At 36.5% G+C, this 21,829-nt stretch overlaps 1 long non-coding RNA gene across 1 annotated transcript; it reads left to right on the top strand.

Annotated features, from left to right (window-relative positions):
* The first annotated feature begins 16,210 nt into the window (after positions 1–16,210).
* LOC109150174 lies at positions 16,211–17,642 on the top strand. Its single transcript, XR_002049092.1, has 2 exons — positions 16,211–16,307; positions 17,250–17,642. It is a non-coding gene; the product is annotated as an uncharacterized LOC109150174 (long non-coding RNA).
* Positions 17,643–21,829: the final 4,187 nt, after the last annotated feature.

Here is a 21,829-nt window from a genome sequence, read left to right as displayed (position 1 = left end):
AAAGGAAACCCGAAGGAAGTCGTCCAATTCTCGCCAAGGAAGCTAAGAACCCCAAAACCGCCCCACTTGACCAAACCATCGCGCCGACTACCCGGGGGAGAATCCTCACCCTAAGCAAGGCCAGGATCGGAGATAGCAACATAGTCTCCGGAACCTTCCTAGTGCACGCCACCCCAGCTGTCATATTATTTGACTCAGGGGCTACCAACTCGTTTATAGCAACCGAGTTCGCCGCCCAGCTCGGTCTTAACGCCACCACCAAGGTCCGACTCCAAGTCAAGGTGGCCTCAGGCAAGGTCATAAAATGTGATCGCATGTACGAGCATGTAATGATCACCATTCAGGGAGTGGAATTTCCCAGTAACCTGATCCAGTTTCAATTGGATGGGATGCAAGTAATCTTGGGCATGGATTGGCTAGGGAAGTTCCAAGCGCAAATCCTGTGCGGAGAGCAGAAAGTGGTCCTACGAGGGCCAAACGGTAAGAGGGTGTCGTACCGCAGTGCCCGCCAGGATCCAGGGATCAAGCTGATAAACATGATGAAAATTAAGAAGTATCTGGGCCAAGGAAACGAGGCCTTCTTATGCTCAGTCGAAGACCTCAACGCCAAAACACCCGAACCACAAGCCATCCCAGTGGTGAACGAGTTCACCGACGTCTTCCCAGACGAGATCCCCGGGGCACCCCTGACCAGAGAGGTCGAGTTCACCATAGACCTCATGCCGGGCGCCGCCCCAATCTCTAAACCACCCTACCGGCTAGCACCAAAGGAAATGAAGGAACTGAAAACACAACTCCAAGAACTGCTAGATAAGGGTTACATTCGGCCCAGCACCTCCCCATGGGGAGCACCGGTACTATTCGTTAAGAAGAAGGATGGGAGCATGCGCCTGTGCATCGACTACCGAGAACTCAACCAAGTTACTATAAAGAATAAGTACCCCCCTTCCCCGAATAGATGACTTATTCGACCAACTCAAAGGGGCAGGGGTGTTCTCGAAGATCGACCTAAGATCCGGATATCACCAGATCCAAGTGGCCAAACCGGACATCCAGAAAACGGCCTTCCGGACACGTTACGGCCAATACGAGTTTACCGTAATGCCTTTCGGCCTCACTAACGCGCCTGCCATATTCATGGACCTCATGAATCGAGTATTCCGACCTCACCTGGATGACTTCGTCATCGTGTTCATCGACGACATCCTAGTCTACTCCCGAAATAAAGAAGAACATGAGAAGCACCTACGCATATCTCTGCAAACCCTCAGGGAGAATCAACTCTACGCTAAATTCTCCAAGTGCGAATTCTGGCAAGATAGCGTAGCCTTCTTGGGCCACGTGATAACCAAGGAAGGGATTAGAGTGGACCCCGCTAAGGTTCGCGCCGTTAAAGAATGGACCATGCCGAACTCACTCTCGGAAGTCCGAAGCTTCCTAGGTCTAGCAGGCTACTACAGGAGATTCGTATCCGACTTCACCAAGATAGCCCAACCCCTCATTAAGCTCATGAAAAAGGAAACCCCCTTCCGTTGGGACAACGGCTGCATCTCGGCCTTCCAAGCATTAAAGGATAAACTAACCACTGCACCCGTGCTAGCCATACCCTCCGGATCGGAAGGGTTTGAAGTCTACAGCGACGCATCCAAGAAGGGGTTGGGATGCGTACTAATGCAAAATGGCAAGGTAATAGCTTACGCATCCAGGCAACTCAAAACCCACGAAGAAAATTACCCCACCCATGACCTCGAGCTATCCGCTATCGTATTCGCACTGAAAATTTGGAGGCACTACCTGTATGGAGTACAATGCAAGATCTACACCGACCATAAGAGCCTGAAGTACATTTTTACTCAGAAGGACCTAAACATGAGACAACGAAGATGGCTGGAACTCATAAAGGACTACGACCTAGACATTCAATACCACGAGGGAAAAGCCAACGTGGTGGCAGATGCCCTAAGCCGGAAGATAAATCACTCCCTTAACACCACGTGGGTCCTACCGGACCATCTGTACCGGGACTTCCAAAGGCTACACTTGGAAATAATAGAGCAGGGACAAACTCGCCCCAATGCCTATCTACTCAACACACAGGCCGTGCCCACCCTCTTCGAGGAAATCAAATCAGGACAACAACAGGACCCGGAACTAGATAAAATCCGCCGCGACCTGACTCGAGGGAAAGAGGGCCCCTTCGAAGCACACCCAGACGGCAGCCTCCGCTACAAAGGGAGGTGGTGTGTACCCTCAACGCACCCCCGCTTGAAACAGCAGATCTTGGAGGAAGGACACAACTCCCCTTACTCCGTCCACCCAGGCGGTGACAAGTTATACCAAGACGTAAAGAAATCATTTTGGTGGCCGAATATGAAAAAGGAAGTCGCAGACTTTGTGGCCAAGTGCCTGAATTGCCAAAGGGTAAAAGCCGAACGATGCAAACCCAAGGGACTCGTACAACCCCTTGAAATACCACAAGGAAAATGGGATTCCATATCCATGGACTTCGTCGGAGGGCTACCCCCAACAAAAACCGGTAAGGATAAAATCTGGGTCATAGTGGATCGACTCACCAAGACAGCGCAGTTCATTGCCATGAAAGAAACATGGACGATGACGCAACTAGCCCAAGCTTACGTAAACCGGGTAGTGAAATACCACGGAGTTCCCCGGAACATTGTGTCCGACCGAGATTCCAGGTTCCTCTCGCAATTTCTGGAAATCACTACAAGCGGCGTTGGGGACGCGACTAAAGCTAAGCACGGCCTTTCACCCCACCACAGACGGCCAAACCGAAAGAACCATCCAAATCCTCGAAGACATGCTAAGAGCCTGCGCGCTCGACTTCCGAGGAACGTGGGAAGAACACCTAGACCTCATCGAGTTCTCGTACAACAACAGCTACCACGCGAGCATTCGCATGGCACCATATGAAGCACTGTATGGTCAGAGATGTAGAACCCCATTATGCTGGGAAGATATGGTCAACCCGGTAACACTGGGCCCCCAATACCTACAAGACACCATAGCTAAGGTCAAACGCATCCAGGAAAGGATGAAGGCCGCCCAAGACCGCCAGAAGTCGTACGCCGACCTAAAAAGGAAGCGAGCCGAATTCAGCCTCGGGGACAAGATCTGGCTAAGGATCTCACCCACTCGAGGGGTAATGAGGTTCGGGAGGAAAGGAAAACTCAGCCCCCGGTTCATCGGCCCGTACGAAATCGTGGAGAGAATCGGAGACTTGGCCTACCGTCTCGCCTTACCCGCCGAGCTAGAACGAGTACACGACGTGTTCCACGTATCTCAGCTAAAGAAATACATACACGATCCGAGCCACGTAATCCAACACGAGACCGTGGACCTCGACGAGTCCCTAGTATACGAAGAGAAACCCGTAAGAATCCTGGACACCAAAACAAGAAATACCCGGAACCAAGTCGTGGAAATGGTAAAGGTTCTCTGGACCAACCACGGGACCGAGGAAGCCACATGGGAACTTAAAGACACAATGAAGGAGCGGTACCCCGAGCTGTTCACTCCAGGTAACTAAGGGAAAACTTTCCTTCCTTTTTGTCACCCAGGGCCAAGCTTCGGGGACGAAGCTTCCTGTTAAGGGGGGGAGAGTGTAACACCCCGTGTTACGGACCCTAAAACCAACTGATTAATTAATTAATTAATTAATAACCCAGGAGAAAGAATAAATTATAATGGTTAATTAGGGAAAAAGGCCACCATAGCCCATGGGCCCAATTATATAAACCCAACCCCTAAACCCAATAGGAATAAACTCTAAATAAACCCTTGGATCTATAAATAGGGAACTTAGGGAGCACCTAAAACCCCCTCCCACACGCCTAGACGCCCCATCACCCCAAGAGAGCTCCAAGAATTCCCTTAGAAGAAATCAAGAAAGCAAGAAAGCTTAAAGAAAGATCCTTCATAGCCAAGGAATTAATTAAGGCTAAGAGGTAACCCATGTCTCAACAAAACCTATTTTCATAGCTATGATTTCCCCTTAGGGTTTCCCCCATATTATTGTGAATGGCGAAATTATGATGATTATTATTGATGTTGATTTGATGATTCCATGGGGAATCTTGATAATCTTGATAATTGGGAGTTTCTTGATAATGATGATATTCTTGATGATTAATTCGGGATCCTTGATGATTATGTGTTGTTCTTGATGATTATGATGTTCTTGATGATTAATTGGCATCCTTGATGTTTGTGAGTTATTCTTACCGAATCTTGCAATTAGAAGATGAATCGTATTCTTGTTGATATAAAAGTAATTAGAACCCTAGGTTGTATCGTATGATCTTATTCTTGGATTATCGGGTGGGGTAATCGCATGTTTGGGTGTTGATTATATTTAGAAAAGCATGATAGGTTATGCGTCGTTCGTTTCTCGTAATTGATCCGTTAATTGTCTACGTGTTGTCGTTAATTGCGTTGTAAAGTGTCTAAGCATGGTTTCGGGTTCCACAACGGTTCCCGGGGCGAAAAGTGATGAAAAGAGTCAGTGGGGGGTAGGTGGGGGTAGGGGACCCGCCACCTACCCGTGGCAACTCCGGGCAGCTCCGGCAGTGGGCAGCCGGCGGGCAGGCAGCTGCCCGCCGGGCACCCGCTACCCGGAACAGTGCTGGCCGGCGGGCAGCCGGCGGGTGGACCCCCACCCACCGGCTACCCGCTGGAAAGTCGTCCCCCTCGGGACCCCGGCTTCCCCGTTTGATGTTTCCCCGATCCCCGTGGTGTCCCAACGGACCCCGTTTGTCGTGCCTATGTCTAGTTTGATATTTCGGGTACCGTTCGTAGGTTTATGAGTCTATTATATTGCATGCTAGTTGAATTGGTATCCCGTTGACCTAGGTGGAAGAAGTATGACCCCCTTAGGACTATTCTTAGTACGTGATGGATCACGCATAAGGTTGTTATACGCTTTATCCCCCTTCCCAATGTGTAATGTGGGTTGCATGTGCTTGCTATGTGTTATGTGTGCGTGTTACCCCAATTCGGTTGCGATCGGATTGGTTATCCTGAGCTGCGGTTCAGAAGCCGGCTATGGTCAGATGGGAATTCCTGGCTGTAGTCGGATGACGGTATCCTGGGCTGCGGTCCAGAAGCTGGTTGTAGTCAGATGGGAATTCCTGGCTGCAATCAGATGACATTTTCCTGAGCTGCGGTTCAGAGGCTGGCTGTAGTCAGATGGGAATTCCTGGCTACAGTCAGATGACACACTCTCTTGGGCTGCGGTCCACTGTTTGGTTGCGATCAAACATTATGATGAGCTGCGGTTCATCGGTCGGTTGCGATCGACCTCCCCGTGTTGCGATACGGGGCATGGTGCTGCGGGGCTGTGTCAGAGCTATATGCGCTGACCCTCATGTATGGGCATGCAATCGGTCCTGTGGCGCCAACAATGTGCGTTATGTGTGTGATATGGGCGAGATTGTGATTATGTGTGTCTTGGGATGTGACTATGAGATTTATATTGCGGATTGTTTATGATGGGTGGTGATTATTGTTTATGCCTTGCCTTATCTGCCTTATCTATTGTGAACTGCATATGACTGTTATAACTATTGCTTGCATCTGACCTTATCTGTCGAGTCATTCCCGGTTTTAAAAGCTAGAGTTCGTAGGATATATCTTCATGCTCACAATGGTTTTCGTATATCTATATATATATCTCTATATGTATTGTATTTCAACGCGTTGGAGTGGGTTACCAGCATCTCTCGCTGAACAGATATATTTGGCTTTCAGGCACAGAGGATTAGAGCACTGGAGCGCGCTAGAACTGGAGCGTAGAAGTAGTATAGTTTCCCTTTCGGCCTGCGTGCCATATTATGCATTTATATTTCAGAGGATAGTAGTTAGACAGCCTGTGCACCTGGGTTCTCTAGCCCAGGTGTGGCATAGCACCCCGTACACTTATGTTACGTTTTGGGATTTAATGAGATGTTACCTTTATTATTAAGTTTTAAATGTCTTGAAAATCAGGGGTGTTACATGCATTCCAAACACCTTCTCCTTGTGCTAAAATGTATATCTGCATTCGAGCTTTCCAGTAGGAGAAGTTTGTGCCAAGCAGAGCAGGTGGTCTATTGTTTGAAAGACCTTCTCTTGGGAATTCCATTTGGATCCTGCTAATAACTTAAGCAGACCCGCTCTGATACCAATTGAAAAAAAAATAAGTATGTACGTTTGTGACACAATTAATTTATAACGCAGTTCGGGCAAGCAGCCCTAATCTGCGAGGCACTTCTCAAATTGAGAATCTGCCTAAATCCACTAATAGCTCAGTATTCAAAGTACACTTAGTTTAGGGAACGGGGATTACACAATATGATTTCCTATCAAGCTATTGAGACCTAAACACTTGTACTACTTTTCAAGGGGATTTGGGTATTTATTCTCAATGACTCTCATGCTCACAATTAGGTGCTGAAAGCTTGAGTGAAAGGATTGTGAAACAGCTTCTTTTATAAGCCGAGTGTTACATAATGGATAGGAATAGGGTTGCTATTCCTATTTAGATTAGGAATATAAATCCTAATCCTTGATTGACTTAGTATTCCCCTTTTGGCTAGAATTTGACAATTTGTTCTCAAGTCAACAATATATATATATATATATATGTGTGTGTGTGTGTGTGTGTGTGTGTGTGTGTGTGTGTGTGTGTGTGTGTGTGTGTGTGTGTGTGTGTGTATGTATGTATGTATATTACTTAATAAATTCGTATGTAGTATATAAACTACAAATATATGGTTTACGTAATTATATTTTCCCATAACAGATATAGTATTTAAAATATATCTTGTGGAAGTTGGATTTTTAAACTGCCGTAACTTTCATGTAACTTCTCCAGTAACTATATTTGCATCTATAAATATTTTGGAGTAACATTTGATATAGATATACATGCACTAAACTTGAACTAAGATATTTCACAGTTCTTTAAAGTCTGTTTCTGAGGAAAGATGAGTTCTGGGTTCCTTGACTTTGCAGCCAACTTCCCTAAGTTGGAGCTGTTTGAAGGTGTGGGCTTCCGTAGGTGGCAGAAGAAGATGAAGTTCCTCCTTGCAGCTTTGAACGTGGCATATGTTAGAATATTTTATTCTAATCTTATTATGGTCCATGTATTAAGTTGTATAGACAATTAAAATCCTATTGTGATAGGTAATGGGGATAAAATATGTAACAGATCAGGGGTTATTATTCCCCTCTCTCTGGCTTTCAATAGGGCTATTTAAGCCTACTTAATGTATTTGGTTTATGGCCATTATTGCCATAATTCCAATAATCAATATTGGAATGTAAGTTATGCAAAGAAGGCAATATAAAAAGGCATAAGCATTTTCCTATCCTATCACTGTGAAAACTAAACGTGAAAGACCCGAGGAAAAATTATTCTCAATACACTCTGCAAACCTGAAGAAAGAAGTTGTGAAGAAGAAAGGGCTAAAAGCTTCATCAATCTCTCATGGAATCAGGTTAGTACTTTAACGCTTCCGATTAAAGTATTGGGTAAATCATTCCATGCCTATTGTTATAGTTTTACATGTGGTATCAAGAGCAAGGTTAGGTATAATGATTTACCAATTCTTTGTTTTGAAACTTGTGTATATATATGTAAAATTCAATTTCGTGGATATATAGATTAAATTATGTATTGCTATTATATATACTAGTATTCTACCCGTGCGATGCACGGATTAAATATTTAAAATAGTATAGTTATGTTATATTATTAAAAATTAGTAATGTTAATAAATTTTATATATAAAAAGTCAATATGAAGTTTGTTTTTTTTAAAAAAAATACTTTATATATCTTTGTTGACTTGCTATAATAAAAATATGACCATAAAAATTTACAATTAAAATAAGAATTGATATTTAAGGTGCGTAATGATATTATGGGAGCACATATATCCACATTCTTGGTTATTAATATAAGTACTTAGTAAAAAAAAAATACACAACATAGTATAAACATATATTCAATTCATATATTACAAAAATCATTAAAATATATTTGATTTAAAATTTACGAAAAGTCAAAATATTAATACTTAAATTTATAAATTGTTAAAAATTTATTTGTGGACCACATTTTAGTTAAAGAAGAGTGCTCTCTATTTTGACATGCAATAACAATTTTAGGGTTGCTAATTGTAGATAGAGTCACATAGAATTATTCATATACAAAGACAGATTTCTTTAAAAGTAATTTTAGATTAAAAAGGCTTTGACCTTAGCTTTTATTTATTTTCATTACATAAGATAACATTTGAGAGAATTACCACATTCGTAAATTAATATACAAATGCATTACTCTTATTAATAATAATAATAATAATAATAATAATAATAATAATAATAATAATAATAATAATAATAATAATAATAATGGGCCAAGCCCAATTGAATTTGCAGCCCAAAATAAGAATGATAACAATAAAAATATTATTACTGGTAATAATAATACTAATAATAAAATATATAATAATAATAATAATAATAATAATAATAATAATAATAATAATATTTGATCAAAATTATCAGGCCTCATTTAATGAAGCCTATTACAAAACTTTATTTAACTACAATCCAACAAAATTATGGCCCAAACTAACCAAACCCAACGCCCAACCTATATAAATTCTAAAATCTGAAAACCCTAATCCTCCATTCCTTCTTTCTTCCCATCCGCAGCTTACTTCCACCCGTCTTCTTTCTTTTCATAAGCAACACACTACTTCCACCCCTTCATATGTTATCAACCAGAAATCCTAAAGTACCATTCATAAACCATTCTTCTGATTCTAATGCTTCGTTGTAAGCATCCTCCTTCATTATGTGACTATCTCAGGAAACATGAATAAAATTTATTATCTATAATAATATCCAAATTGGAAATAAACCTAATTCTAATAATTAGATTAGAATTATTACTATTGAAGATTCACGGTCATTAAGATTGTCAATAAAATATTTGAATATAATATAAAAATACAAATATTAAAAAAACAAAATAAAAAGAAATGAATTACATTAATAAAAAACAAATTGTTAGGAATTTACAAATTACTAAAAATTCATTTATATACTATATTTTAGTCGTATTTAGAGACTATCCATTATCTCCCCATATCAACACTTTTAAATTCGTAGGATGACTTACCCTTTAAGTTATTACGTACATTTAACCATGATTAAAAGTAATTCCGCACGTGCGATGCACAATAATGCTTATAAAATATATGTAGTTCATCACAAATAAATGATCAAATCTATATACCTAAGTTTTGTTCAACATTAACAATTTTATGAGACTTAAATTCTATACTATATGTTCCATCACTTTTTTAAAAATTGTAAAAAGAAATATCAATTTAACCATATAGTCAAATGAAAATTTATCATATTGAACTAATAACACGAATATTGACATAATAATAATAATAATTAATAATAATAATAATAATAATAATAATTAAAAATTTTATAACAATAATAATAATAATAATATACTTGTTTCAACGCAATCTTTGTAAGTAGTCCAATACCCATCTATAGCCAAAGTATAAATAATCCCCAACGTGTTTCAACCCAAACCATTTCACTTATTTCATTTCTCTTCTTTCTCTCGCCTTCCAAAATAATCTTTCCCCCTCTCACCATTTTAGACTGCGAACTTTGTTTGCTACACTGAAAAAAAAAAACTTAAAAGAAAACCACTCAACAATAGCATAGAGGTGAAAATAGTCCAAAAATACATATATAAAATAACCCAAATTTTTTTTTATTTTGTTAAGACTACATATATTTACCTAAGTTTAAATTAATAATATCAAGTTTATTACATTTGTTAAACCCAAACAAAAACATTTTTCCAACATGATACATGTATATGTAATTTATTGAAATAAATTAGAAATTGGATTTTTTATATCATACAAAAATTAAATTCATACAATAAATAAATAAATAAATAAATATAAATATCTAAAAACAAAATAAGTCTCAATCAAAGTTATATCCCTCATTTATGTCCATATTTTTAATGCTAATCATTTTGTACATAGTGCTTTTAGAGTTGTACTATACAATTTTTTGGACAAAAATACCCTTACCGTTATAACTTCCGTTATCTTTTCCGTTACTTACCATGCACATGAATCTACCATATCTTTTCTTATATTCTTTAATTATAACAATATTTGTAAAACATTATATATTCATTATATATTAGATTAATATAATAAATACATTTTATTTCACATTGATTTTAATTAATAAAAATTTGTTAGTTATTTTTAAAAATATAAATATTGGGCATATGTTTTTGCGCATCGCGCATAGAAAAGACTAGTATATATATATATATATATATATATATATATATATATATATATATATATATATATATATATATATATATATATATATATATATATATATATATATATATTAGGACTTTTGTACCGGCACTTGCACCGCATAGTATTTGAGCTTCTAACACATGATCTGCCAACTTTGAAATTATCATTCTTGTACCATTGCACAACCCCAATGAGTGATCAATATTCCCCAGAAGCATAACTGGAGACCCAACTTTTAGAGTCAATGAGTGATTTGGCACTCCTGAACACCTTAATCCATTTAAAAATTCAGGAGTGTGCAAATCAGCAAGCATGTCAACATTTGAATCTGATTTACAGACTGAGTCACAACTGAGATACGTCCTTCCTTCGGAATTATTGTAGTCATTCATGTATTCATTTACTGCATCCACAATATCCAGTGTTGGGGCCAAAATATCACGATCTTTTAGATATTGAATATCACAATGACCTCTGCGAAACATAGGGAATATGCTATCAACAATTGTAGAAATTGGATCCTCAACACAAGTAAGCACAAATTCTCCAGGAATATTTATCTCACATTCTCCATGCAAAGACTCACCAATTGTTCCATCACCGATATTAGCAATCCACTTTGCAAATTTTTCAATCTGTTGAACATCAGTTTCTGATTGCAATGACCTTAGCTTGAGATTCTTTGTTAGCTTAAATACTTTATAGCTTCTCCAAAGATATGATGCATTGACACTTGCTCCAACAATATCTTGTCGGGTGCCCTTTGGAATGACTGGTAGAATCTGTCTGAAATCTCCACCTAACACCACGGTTTTCCCACCAAAAGTCATATCCAAGCTATTTGGATTTTTGGCACGCATGATATCTCTCATACTATGGTCTAAAGCTTCAAAGCAAAACTTATGCATCATCGGTGCCTCATCCCAAATGATCAACTTACATTGCATTAACAATTTTGCCAAAGGACTGCTTTGGCTGATGTTGCATGTTGAATCTTCATTAACAGCAATTGGTATTGAAAATCTAGAATGCGCAGTTCTACCTCCTGGTAATAGAAGCGATGTTATACCACTTGATGCCACATTTAAAATTATATCACCCTTTGACCTTAAAGCAGACGACAATGCTCTCCATAAGAATGTTTTTCCAGTTCCACCGTATCTATAAACAAAAAACAGCCCTCCAAGATCATTCTCAGCATCTTGCAATGTTAGACTAAAATATCACATGCATCATATAATATGTGATTATAGGATCAACTAACCTCCGGCCATAGTTTCTTGTTACGGTTGAGCGATCCGGACTGCTGCAGAGATAACGAGTATTTTGTCTCTTACTTTACTCAGCTCTCTCTAGATGGTGTATGAGGTATGTAGTGTGAGCAGTGAAAGGACTAGTGACCTTATATAACCACTGGCCATCATTGTGGTTGATTGTCTTTAGGTCTCCTAAACCCTAACCAGACTCCTAATCATAATGGTAGTCTAGTTATTAGGTTATTAGTGTTGCACCACATATCAAATACTGAATATTATCATAACTTATCCTAATGTTATAATAATAGTAACGGATAAACGTTACATTCTCCCACTTGGTGCAAGCACTACCACTCAATAACAGAAATACACCAACCATAATGATATGTTCTCATTAGCATGAGTAGTATCCATTATGATCAAATGCAAACTGCCATTGAGCACTTAATTAGGAAACAAAACCCAACGAAATAAACCTTATGTTTATTCCAAGTCCCTGAAGTACATTTTCTCATCAATATAAAGTAAATGAAGGTGTACACACTTAATTGAGAAAACGTCTGAATGCCAAAGAATTTTATTAAAACTGAATGTATATATACAAATTACAAATTGGGCGATAGTCCCATTTTCTGAATCAGATCCTTGAACTTAAATGGTGGCATGCCTTTAGTCAAGGGATCTGCTAACATCAACTCAGTATGAATGTGTTCAATAAATACAACTTTATTTTTGACACACTCCCTAATTGCTAAGAACTTGATGTCGATGTGCTTAGTTCGACTTCCACTTTTGTCGTTCTTAGCTAGGAAGACTGCAGCTGAGTTGTCACAGTAGACTTTCAACGGCTTAGATATAGAATTCATAACTCTAAGCCCAGAGATAAAATTCTTTAGCCAAACACCCTGTGAAGTAGCCTCGAAACAGGAAACGAACTCGGCTTCCATGGTAGAAGTAGCTATTAAGGACTGTTTAACACTTCTCCATGAGATAGCCCCACCGGCTATAATGAAGACGCACCCAGAAGTTGATTTTCAAGAATCAACACAGCCAGCGAAGTCCGCGTCTGAATAACTGACAAGATCTAAATTGTCCGTCTGCCTAAACCCAAGCTTGTAACCTTTGGTTCCTTTGAGATACCTTAGAACCTTCTTTACAGTTCTCCAATGGTCTAACCCCGGATTGTGCTGGTAACGCCCTAGCATTCCAACCGCAAAAGCAATATCCGGCCTCGTACAGACTTGAATATATCCAAGACATCCAACTGCTACAGCATAAGGGATGTTCTCCATGGATTCCTTCTCCAAATCATTTTTCGGACATTGGTCCAAACTGAATCTATCCCCATTAGCTATGGGAGCAGCGTTCGGTGAACAATTTTGCATATGAAATCTCTCCAAAACTTTGATTATATAGGTTTCTTGAGATAAACCCAGTATACCCCGGGACCTATCTCTCTGAATTTTAATGCCAATAACATAAGAGGCATCACCCATATCCTTCATATCAAAGTTCTTAAAAAGAAATTGTTTCACATCACGAAGCATCCCCTTATCATTGGTGGCAAGTAAGATGTCATCCACATATAAAACAAGAAAGCAAATTTTACTCCACTCGCCTTTTGGTATATACAGTTATCTGAGGGATTTTCAACAAAACCAAATGAAGAAATTACCCCATCGAACTTGATATACCATTGACGGGAGGCTTGTTTTAAACCATATATGGATTTCTTAAGCTTACATACTAAATGCTCACTACCCCTAGAAGAGAAACCTTCAGGTTGTTTCATATAAACCTCCTCTTCTAGATCACCATTTAGGAAAGCGGTTTTCACATCCATTTGTTGCAACTCAAAATTAAAATGTGCAACTAATGCCAGAATGACCCGAAGTGAATCTTTCTTTGATACAGGAGAAAATGTCTCCTTGTAATCGATTCTTTCTATTTGAGTGAATCCCTTGGCAACAAGCCGGGCCTTGTATCTCTCAATGTTGCCTAATGAGTTTCTTTTAGTCTTAAAAACCCATTTACAGCCAATGGCCTTGGCCCCATTAGGCAACTCAACAAGATCCCAAACTCCATTGTCCTTCATGGAATTCATTTCATCTTTCATGGCTTCTAACCATAAGTCAGACTGTGCACAATTTGTGGCTTGAGAGAATGTTTCAGGATCATTTTCAGCCCATATGTCAGATTCTTGTAGATACGAAACATAATAACTAGGAACTGCTGATCGCCTTATCCGAGTAGACCGTCTTAAGGTTGGACCCTCATCACCTTGTACAGGCTGCGGGCCAACTACCTCTTCAGGAACTGGTGGCAGTTCTTGAATTGGTTCAGTCTGCATCGGCTCAGAATCTTGCTGTATATCCTGAGTTGGTTCAACCATTGGTTCGAAATCTTGCTGTATATCCTGAGAAACCCAAATCCCAAAAAAAAAACTTACTGAACTATTTGGGAAAAAGCAATCAAGCCATCGAACTCAAATAACCCCCAAATAAGCCATTGAACTCGGGAAAAAAAGAGTAATTAACATTTTTAACAGGTTAACAACATGTTTTTTTCTGGCTGGATTACCAAATTTTTATTTTATTTACGTTTTTTTTATTATTATAATCCACCTACATTGTAATATATTTTAAAGTAATTATAATCAAAGTAGTTTTGTCTTGTCTAGATCTAATTTATTTATTTATTATTATTTTTTTACACAAAAGATCTAGTTAAAATAAATAAATAAATCCAATCTCAACAAAACAAAACTATTTTGATTTTAATTACTTTAAAATATAATACTATCCAAGTGGATAATATTAATAAAAATAATAATAATAAACGTAAATAAAATAAACATTTAGCAATCCAATTAGCAAAAACCTGGAGTTAACCTGTAAAAAATGTTAATTATTGCTCTTTTTTTCAGGGTTATCATTTTAATATTTAATATTATATATATATATATATATATATATATATATATATATATATATATATATATACTAGTCTTTTCTATGCGCGATGCGCAAAAACATATGCCCAATATTTATATTTTTAAAAATAACTAACAAATTTTTACTAATTAAAATCAATGTGAAATAAAATGTATTTATTATATTAATCTAATATATAATGAATATATAATGTTTTACAAATATTGTTATAATTAAAGAATATAAGAAAAGATATGGTAGATTCATGTGCATGGTAAGTAACGGAAAAGATAACGGAAGTTATAACGGTAAGGGTATTTTTGTCCAAAAAATTGTATAGTACAACTCTAAAAGCACAATGTACAAAATGATTAGCATTAAAAATATGGACATAAATGAGGGATATAACTTTGATTGAGACTTATTTTGTTTTTAGATATATATATATATATATATATATATATATATATATATATATAATATTAAATATTAAAATGATAACCCAATAAACATTCAATCTGTTAAGTTAAATCCACAAAAGGCCTCAAATTCTATTTACAATGCTTAGCCCAACCCATCTTATTATCTTGGCCTACGTATAAAAACTCATACCAAAATCCAACTTCCGACATCCAGTCATCCAAACCACTCTTCTCTCTCTCTCTTTTCTTTCTGGAAGCGACGCTTACATCTCCGACAAACACAATGAACAAAGCTTCGATTATCCGGGCATTTCCCTCCAAATCGCCGCCAAAATAAACATGAAGGAGCTCCTTTCATACTCGTCTTCCTAATAATCTAACCTTCGAAGGTTGTCGGAAAACTCAAATCGACGACCCATACACCGCAATGACGGAATTGGTGAGACGAATACGTACTACAAAGGTACCGTAATTTTCATTTTTCTTTTATGTAATCTTCAGTTTTCTGCGTGTAAATAGATTGGGTTTCATTTGTATATACACAACCTACAAAGTGGCCAAAAACCGAAGCCCAAACACCCGCCATATAAAAACCAAAACCACAAGATTCAATCTGACTCCCTTCTCCCATTTTTCCGTCGATCGCTCTGGTGCCCAAAACCCTATCTCCCTCTACAGAAATGGAAGCCAAGATCTCAATCTCAATCCATGCTCCGTAACACCAAAACTACTTAGAATATGCTTGAAATTCCCTGATTTCAACATCGCAAAGCCATCACAGAACATATCCATACCGTTCTAGCAGTAAACTGTTTGATTAACAGATATCATCTTCTATGGCTACGGATGATAGATTCTACACTATTAGGTAATTTACACTCTACCAAATATAATTACACTTTTACCTCATTAGCTAGAAACCCTAACTAACTTGTTTACATATCAGATCCAACTATAACTAAATATCAATAGAGGAATATAGCTGTAGAAAAATACAGAGAGAAAATCCAGGTGTGCATGCATAGAGATTTTGAAGACTACAAACCAATTTCAAAGGGATATGAACGATCCGATAAAGATAAGTACCCTATTAGCCCAAAATTATAGGAATCTAGCTAAAACACTAATGAGATTAATTGTGAAAATCATAGAATTAGAAAAAAAAAAAACATGCTTTAATATTTCCATACTATTTATCCTCCAAACATTTTTTTTTCTAAATATGATTGGCACATATTGAAAGAAAAGCACAAAATCATGGAAAAAGACCTGCATTATAAGAAGTTTAAAGCATGAACAACAGGTATTGAATGGTACCTCTATCTTCAACAGTTTATTTTCTTTTGCCTCCGACCCCTTCAACTTTCTCATTGTTCTTTACTCTGTTAAGTATTATCTTCAAAAAGTTCATCCTTTAGTATGAATATACATTGAACTTGTTCCTCAGTTAAATGACTTCGATCTATATATATAAGTCTCTAGATTACTTTATTCTAATTATCAATGCAATGATTACTACATGGCAATTTATTTTTTATTTTTTTGTTTGTTTTATGTTGTATCAAATTTTATAATGTATAAATACAATTTCTTTACTACAATGTAAATTTGTCAAAATAAATACATTGCATTGAATGCATAAAAAACTGAATTTGGTATTTAAGTGGTAGTCTACTGACTACTAACAAATAAGCAAAACATTTTTCATTGTTGCATGACTTACCTCTTCATCATGAAACAAACATTCTTGACTGTTAATAGTGATTTTCTTGTTCTGCTTTCAGTGGCCAAATAGGTTCGAACTAAGCAAATAGCCTTGGTGGTCTGGTGAGGGTGAATCAGCCAGTAGACTAAGAAAATAGCCTTGGTGGTCTGGTGAGTTTTTTCTCCTTTACGTGTGAAGTTAAACCATTTGAAAATATACATTTTTGGTTTATTTATAAAACTAAATCATGCTTCTATACATTAGCAAATAAGAATAATGACAGATTGGCATGCTAAAAAATATATTAGATCCATTTGAATGTTCAGTACTCTATTACTCTAAAAGTTAAAGTTAAAGTTTTACTATACATATTTATTTTATCAATAGTTGATATCTTAATTAAACTTAAAAACTCACTTGGATTTGAATTTTTCTACTATTATGATCATACTTTACTTTTGATGTTTTCAGGTCTCAATGGCATTGAGAAATAGGTTACTGGTATGCTGTTCAAACTCCTAAAAAAGGGTTTTCTTATAGTTGGCATTGAGAAGGAGGTTGCTTGGTATGCTGTTGAAACCCCTTGAAAAAGGGGTTCTAATAGTTTGCAAAAGAAACAAATGAGAAACACAAACATTTATCAAAATCTCACTCCATAATATTAAAAATGGAGGAAGTTCATACAGTAAAGCTTATACAATTAATTCAACTCTTCATTAGATAGAGAAGGGTTTAAAAATGATAGACAGGAAAATATCACCTTTGTTTCTTGAAGCTTCATGAGATAGAGCTGCTACAATGCGAATGTGGGTTGCACCATGTATGCAATATGTACTATTTATAGATAGTTTTCCACCAAAATTTAGTTTCAAAATTATGTACTTGTTGAACACCATGCTTTGCTTCTACTGTAAGTTTGGAAATTAATGTATCTGTCGTACCTCTCAATTACTATTTATTGGAAAATGGACAACAGCTGTAATAAGTCAATGCAGCAGCAATTAAATTTGTCAGACGAATTTAGAATTAAAAAAAAAAGGCAGAATAATTTGGGCGGGAAAATGGAGCTTTCCTATTGGCTGAAATTTAGTGACTTTTATATGTATATAGATATGCATATGATTGTATACATATATTAAAGTTTTGAATGGTATCGACGGATAAAGATGATTTTGATAGATTAAAGATTAACAGTGTTTGAATCACCCCGTCGTCGGCTAAGACGGCCGGTGACCGTCAGTAGCCGTTTATTCTCCAGCCTTACGACTGGAGAAAGAAAGCAGCGAAACTGCTGCTTCTCCAGCGCAAAGATGGAGAATTTTTTTTTTTTTTTTTTTTGGGCCGTGAAGGGCTCTAGCCAATTTGGCTAGAGCCCTAGCCCATTAATATTTATATATATATATATATATATATATATATATATATATATATATATATATATATATATATATACACACACTCATAATAATAATAATAATAATAATAATAATAATAATAATAATAATATAAATGTTGTTTTTAACTATGAGAATAAAAGATTTGTTGGATTCATGAATTATTATGGTTTGGTGATTCGTGGATTTGTATGGTTCTCAAATTATTATTGTTATTTAATTATTATTTTATTTTTATCTATTGTTGTGAGGAGCATATTAGTCACCAAAGTGGTCTGGCTAAGTGACAATTAGATTAAAATAAATTAAATCTTTCCTATTTAAATTGTATTTTAGTATATTAAGGATTCTGAGAGTCACCAAAGTGACCATGTTATATAATATTTGGACTAAATGAATGTTGTGTATGTCAATAAAATTCTATTTTCACTCACTAAGGATGTCTATTTTTTTTAGCTTGTTAGTCACCAAAGTGATCTGGCTAGATGGTGATAGATATTGATTAAAAATAGAATTTATTTTGCCCAAATCATTGAGATGCCTTAGATGACAATTACAGTAATTATAAATTATGTTGCTATGAGATTGCCCAAAGGTTAATCACTGCAAATAATTTATAATACTTAAAAGAATAAAATTTTAGTGCTTTGTCAAATAGCTTGGCTTATCCAAAGATGACTTGCTTATTTGACTAGTAATTGATTATATTATTATTATTATTATTATTATTATTATTATTATTATTATTATTATTATTATTATTATTATTATTATTATTATTATTGTTGTTGTTGTTGTTGTTGTTGTTGTTGTTGTTGTTTTATGTATTGTTGGCATCTATTCAAGTTATGAAAGTCTGAATTGTTTAAACGCTTAACATGAAAGCATTAAAGTGTAAATATGAAATTTCAGCTTTTGCTCAATTCTCGACTTCAATGAATGCTGTTGTAAGGTTCAATGGCCTCAATTATCAACACTGGTCTGAGCAAGTCCAATTCTACTTGGGCTTAACTGGACTAGACCTTTCTTTAAACACAAAGGAACTTGCGGCCCTCACGGACAAAAGCTCGCAAGAAGAGAAGGAATACCATGAAGGATAGATAAGGTCCAATAAAATGTGTTTAATCCTCATGAAAATTACCATGGTAGAAAATATGAGGCCGATGATGTCAAAAGTGGACATTGCATCTGAATTTCTGGGAACAGTGAAAGAGCTATCTATGTCTGAAATTGCAGATAAATCAATTGCAGGGAACCTGATGATAGAACTAACTTCTAAGAAGTTTGATTGGTCTATGCCAATTCATGATCACTACGACCAAATGGCCAATATTGCAGCAAAATTAAAGGGGATAGAGATAGAGTTGTCTGAATCATGGCTCACTTCCACCAGCAGAGTTTGGACAGTTCCATGTGAACTACAATACTCTTAAAGAAAAATGGAGTTTTAAAGGTGAAATATAACAAACGCAGCACACAGTGATGTTGAAACTAACGTTGTAACACAAATAATTTGTAACGCAGTTCGGGCAAACAACCCAAATCTGCGAGGAACTTCTCAACTTGAGAATTTGCCTAAATCCACTAAAAGCTCAGTATTCAAAGTACACTGTTTGGAAACCGAAATTACACAATAGAAAGATATTACCTATCACACTACTGTATCCTAAACATATGTACTACTTCCTAGGGGATTTGAGTATCTCTTCTCAATGACTCTCGAACCTCACAAGTTAGATATTGAAAGCTTGTTTGTGAGAAGAAAAGCTGTTGCTATTTATAACACACTTCCTTTGTTTCTTCTGAGAATAGGACTTGATATTCCTAGTCTGTTTGGGATTAGAATCCATGCATGTCTTCTTCTTCTTCTTAGATTAGGATTGATATTCCCTTTTTGCACAAAAATTTCGACAATGACTCTTTGAGTCAACACTCTCCCCCTTTGTCAAATTTTTGCAAAAATCAAGATCTCATGAAAATATGATGTCTGATTCTTCTCCCTCTAAAATTGATTCCTGGAATCTTTTAAAACTTGAAATTAATTTGTATTTGAATGTGTAAGTGAAGAGAATTCCTCATTGTCCCTAATCTTGATAGACTGAACATTTGTAGCAGTTTTGGCAAAGAAGATCCATAGACATAAAAGCATAGATACATAGGACTGAACATAGACAAGCCAAAATGATTATGCATCTACATGGCTCGTAAGATATACACAGCCCTTCAAAGATATAATATCAGCAAGATCAGCATAGTTCACAAAAAACAGCAAGAACAAAAAAGACCAGTAAGATCAGCATAGTAGACAGTATCAGTCAGTCATCCTATTAGACCACATCATATCTCCCCTTTTTTTGCTAAAATCAGCAAGATCAGCATAGTTCTCAAAAACAGCAAGATCAAATAAAAGGATCAGCAAGATCAGCATTAGACCACATCATATCTCCCCCCCCCCCCCCCCCCCCCCTTTTTTCTTTTTTTTTTTTTTTTTTTTTTTGCTAAAATGATGTTGAAACAGAGGTTTCAACACCCTCTTCTTCTTGATTTTCCTCATGGCCATCTTCTTGACTTTTTTTCTACATCTTCACGTTTTAGAGCCTTGAGCCATTGTACAACTTCTACCTTTTCTTCTTTGATCTCCATTATGCATTCTTTGAACCTGTTTCTCTGAGTATTCTAGTTCAACCAACCTCTTTTCAAAGTAAATAATCAGTGTCTGTTAATCTGTTGGATTTTCTTTTGGACCCGTGGATCTAAGATCATTTTGATGTCCCCCCTCTTCAATTTGATAGTGGTGTTGATGGTCTTGACTTGATTCTTTGGACCTTGTTTTGTTAGTATTGAGAATATCAGGTTTGGAAAAATGAGTGAGCTGAGGTCCCCATATATCTGTTGAGCTCTAGTGCAACTTGTTCACTTGTTATTTGGATATTCTGGTCTTCATTAGAGGACCCCATATATCTGTTGATAATATTTGGACTAAAATCATAGAATTTTCCCCTTACATATACTTTTCCATACATTGGACTGCTTGGGATGGTAGTATCTTTGGTAAGATTACAATAGAATTCTTGAATGATCTGTTCTTCATAGGGCTCAATATTTGTGAATGTTCCTAGAAGTTGACTCTTGGTTAAGGATTCTGTGATTTGTTCATGGCTATCTAGTTTGTCCAAATTAAAACTAATAGTTTTTGACATATGATTTTTCTTCCTCCAATTTTGCCTTTTATTTTAATTGATTTTTTTCTTAGAAACTTGGAGTTGTATGGTGTTGGAAAACTTGCCAGCTCAGCGTTGTCAACTAATTTTTCTTTTCTCTTGTCTTTGGCAGTGTTTTCTGGCTTTAGTATTCTCATTTGGTTTCTCTTTGACAGGTGTCTTTCCTTTTTTTCTTTTCTTGAACACGGGCACGTGTTCTTAGTCGTTTATTGCCAGAATCCTCACTCAAACTTTCTGGAACCCAAGGGCCCGTTTACTAACAGAAAATTATTTTATGTTTTCTATTCTCTATTTTCAATTTTCTGTTTTCATTTTTCAATTCTCTGTTTTCAATTCCCTGTTTTCGAAAATTAAAATTTAAAACTTGTTTTATTATTCTCTAGTGCCAATTAATACATCATTTCTAAAATATGAATCACATACACATTGACATTGCTAAGTGCCAAAGTTTAAATTAATACATATTTTCCAAAATCCTAATCACAATTCGCATGCACACTGCCAA

This window comes from Ipomoea nil, unplaced genomic scaffold (assembly GCF_001879475.1).
Source record: "Ipomoea nil cultivar Tokyo-kokei standard unplaced genomic scaffold, Asagao_1.1 scaffold2216, whole genome shotgun sequence".
NCBI classification, from domain to species: domain Eukaryota; kingdom Viridiplantae; phylum Streptophyta; class Magnoliopsida; order Solanales; family Convolvulaceae; genus Ipomoea; species Ipomoea nil.
The sequence above is the reverse complement of the archived record's forward strand: the minus strand, read 5'-3'. Positions and strand labels throughout refer to the sequence as shown.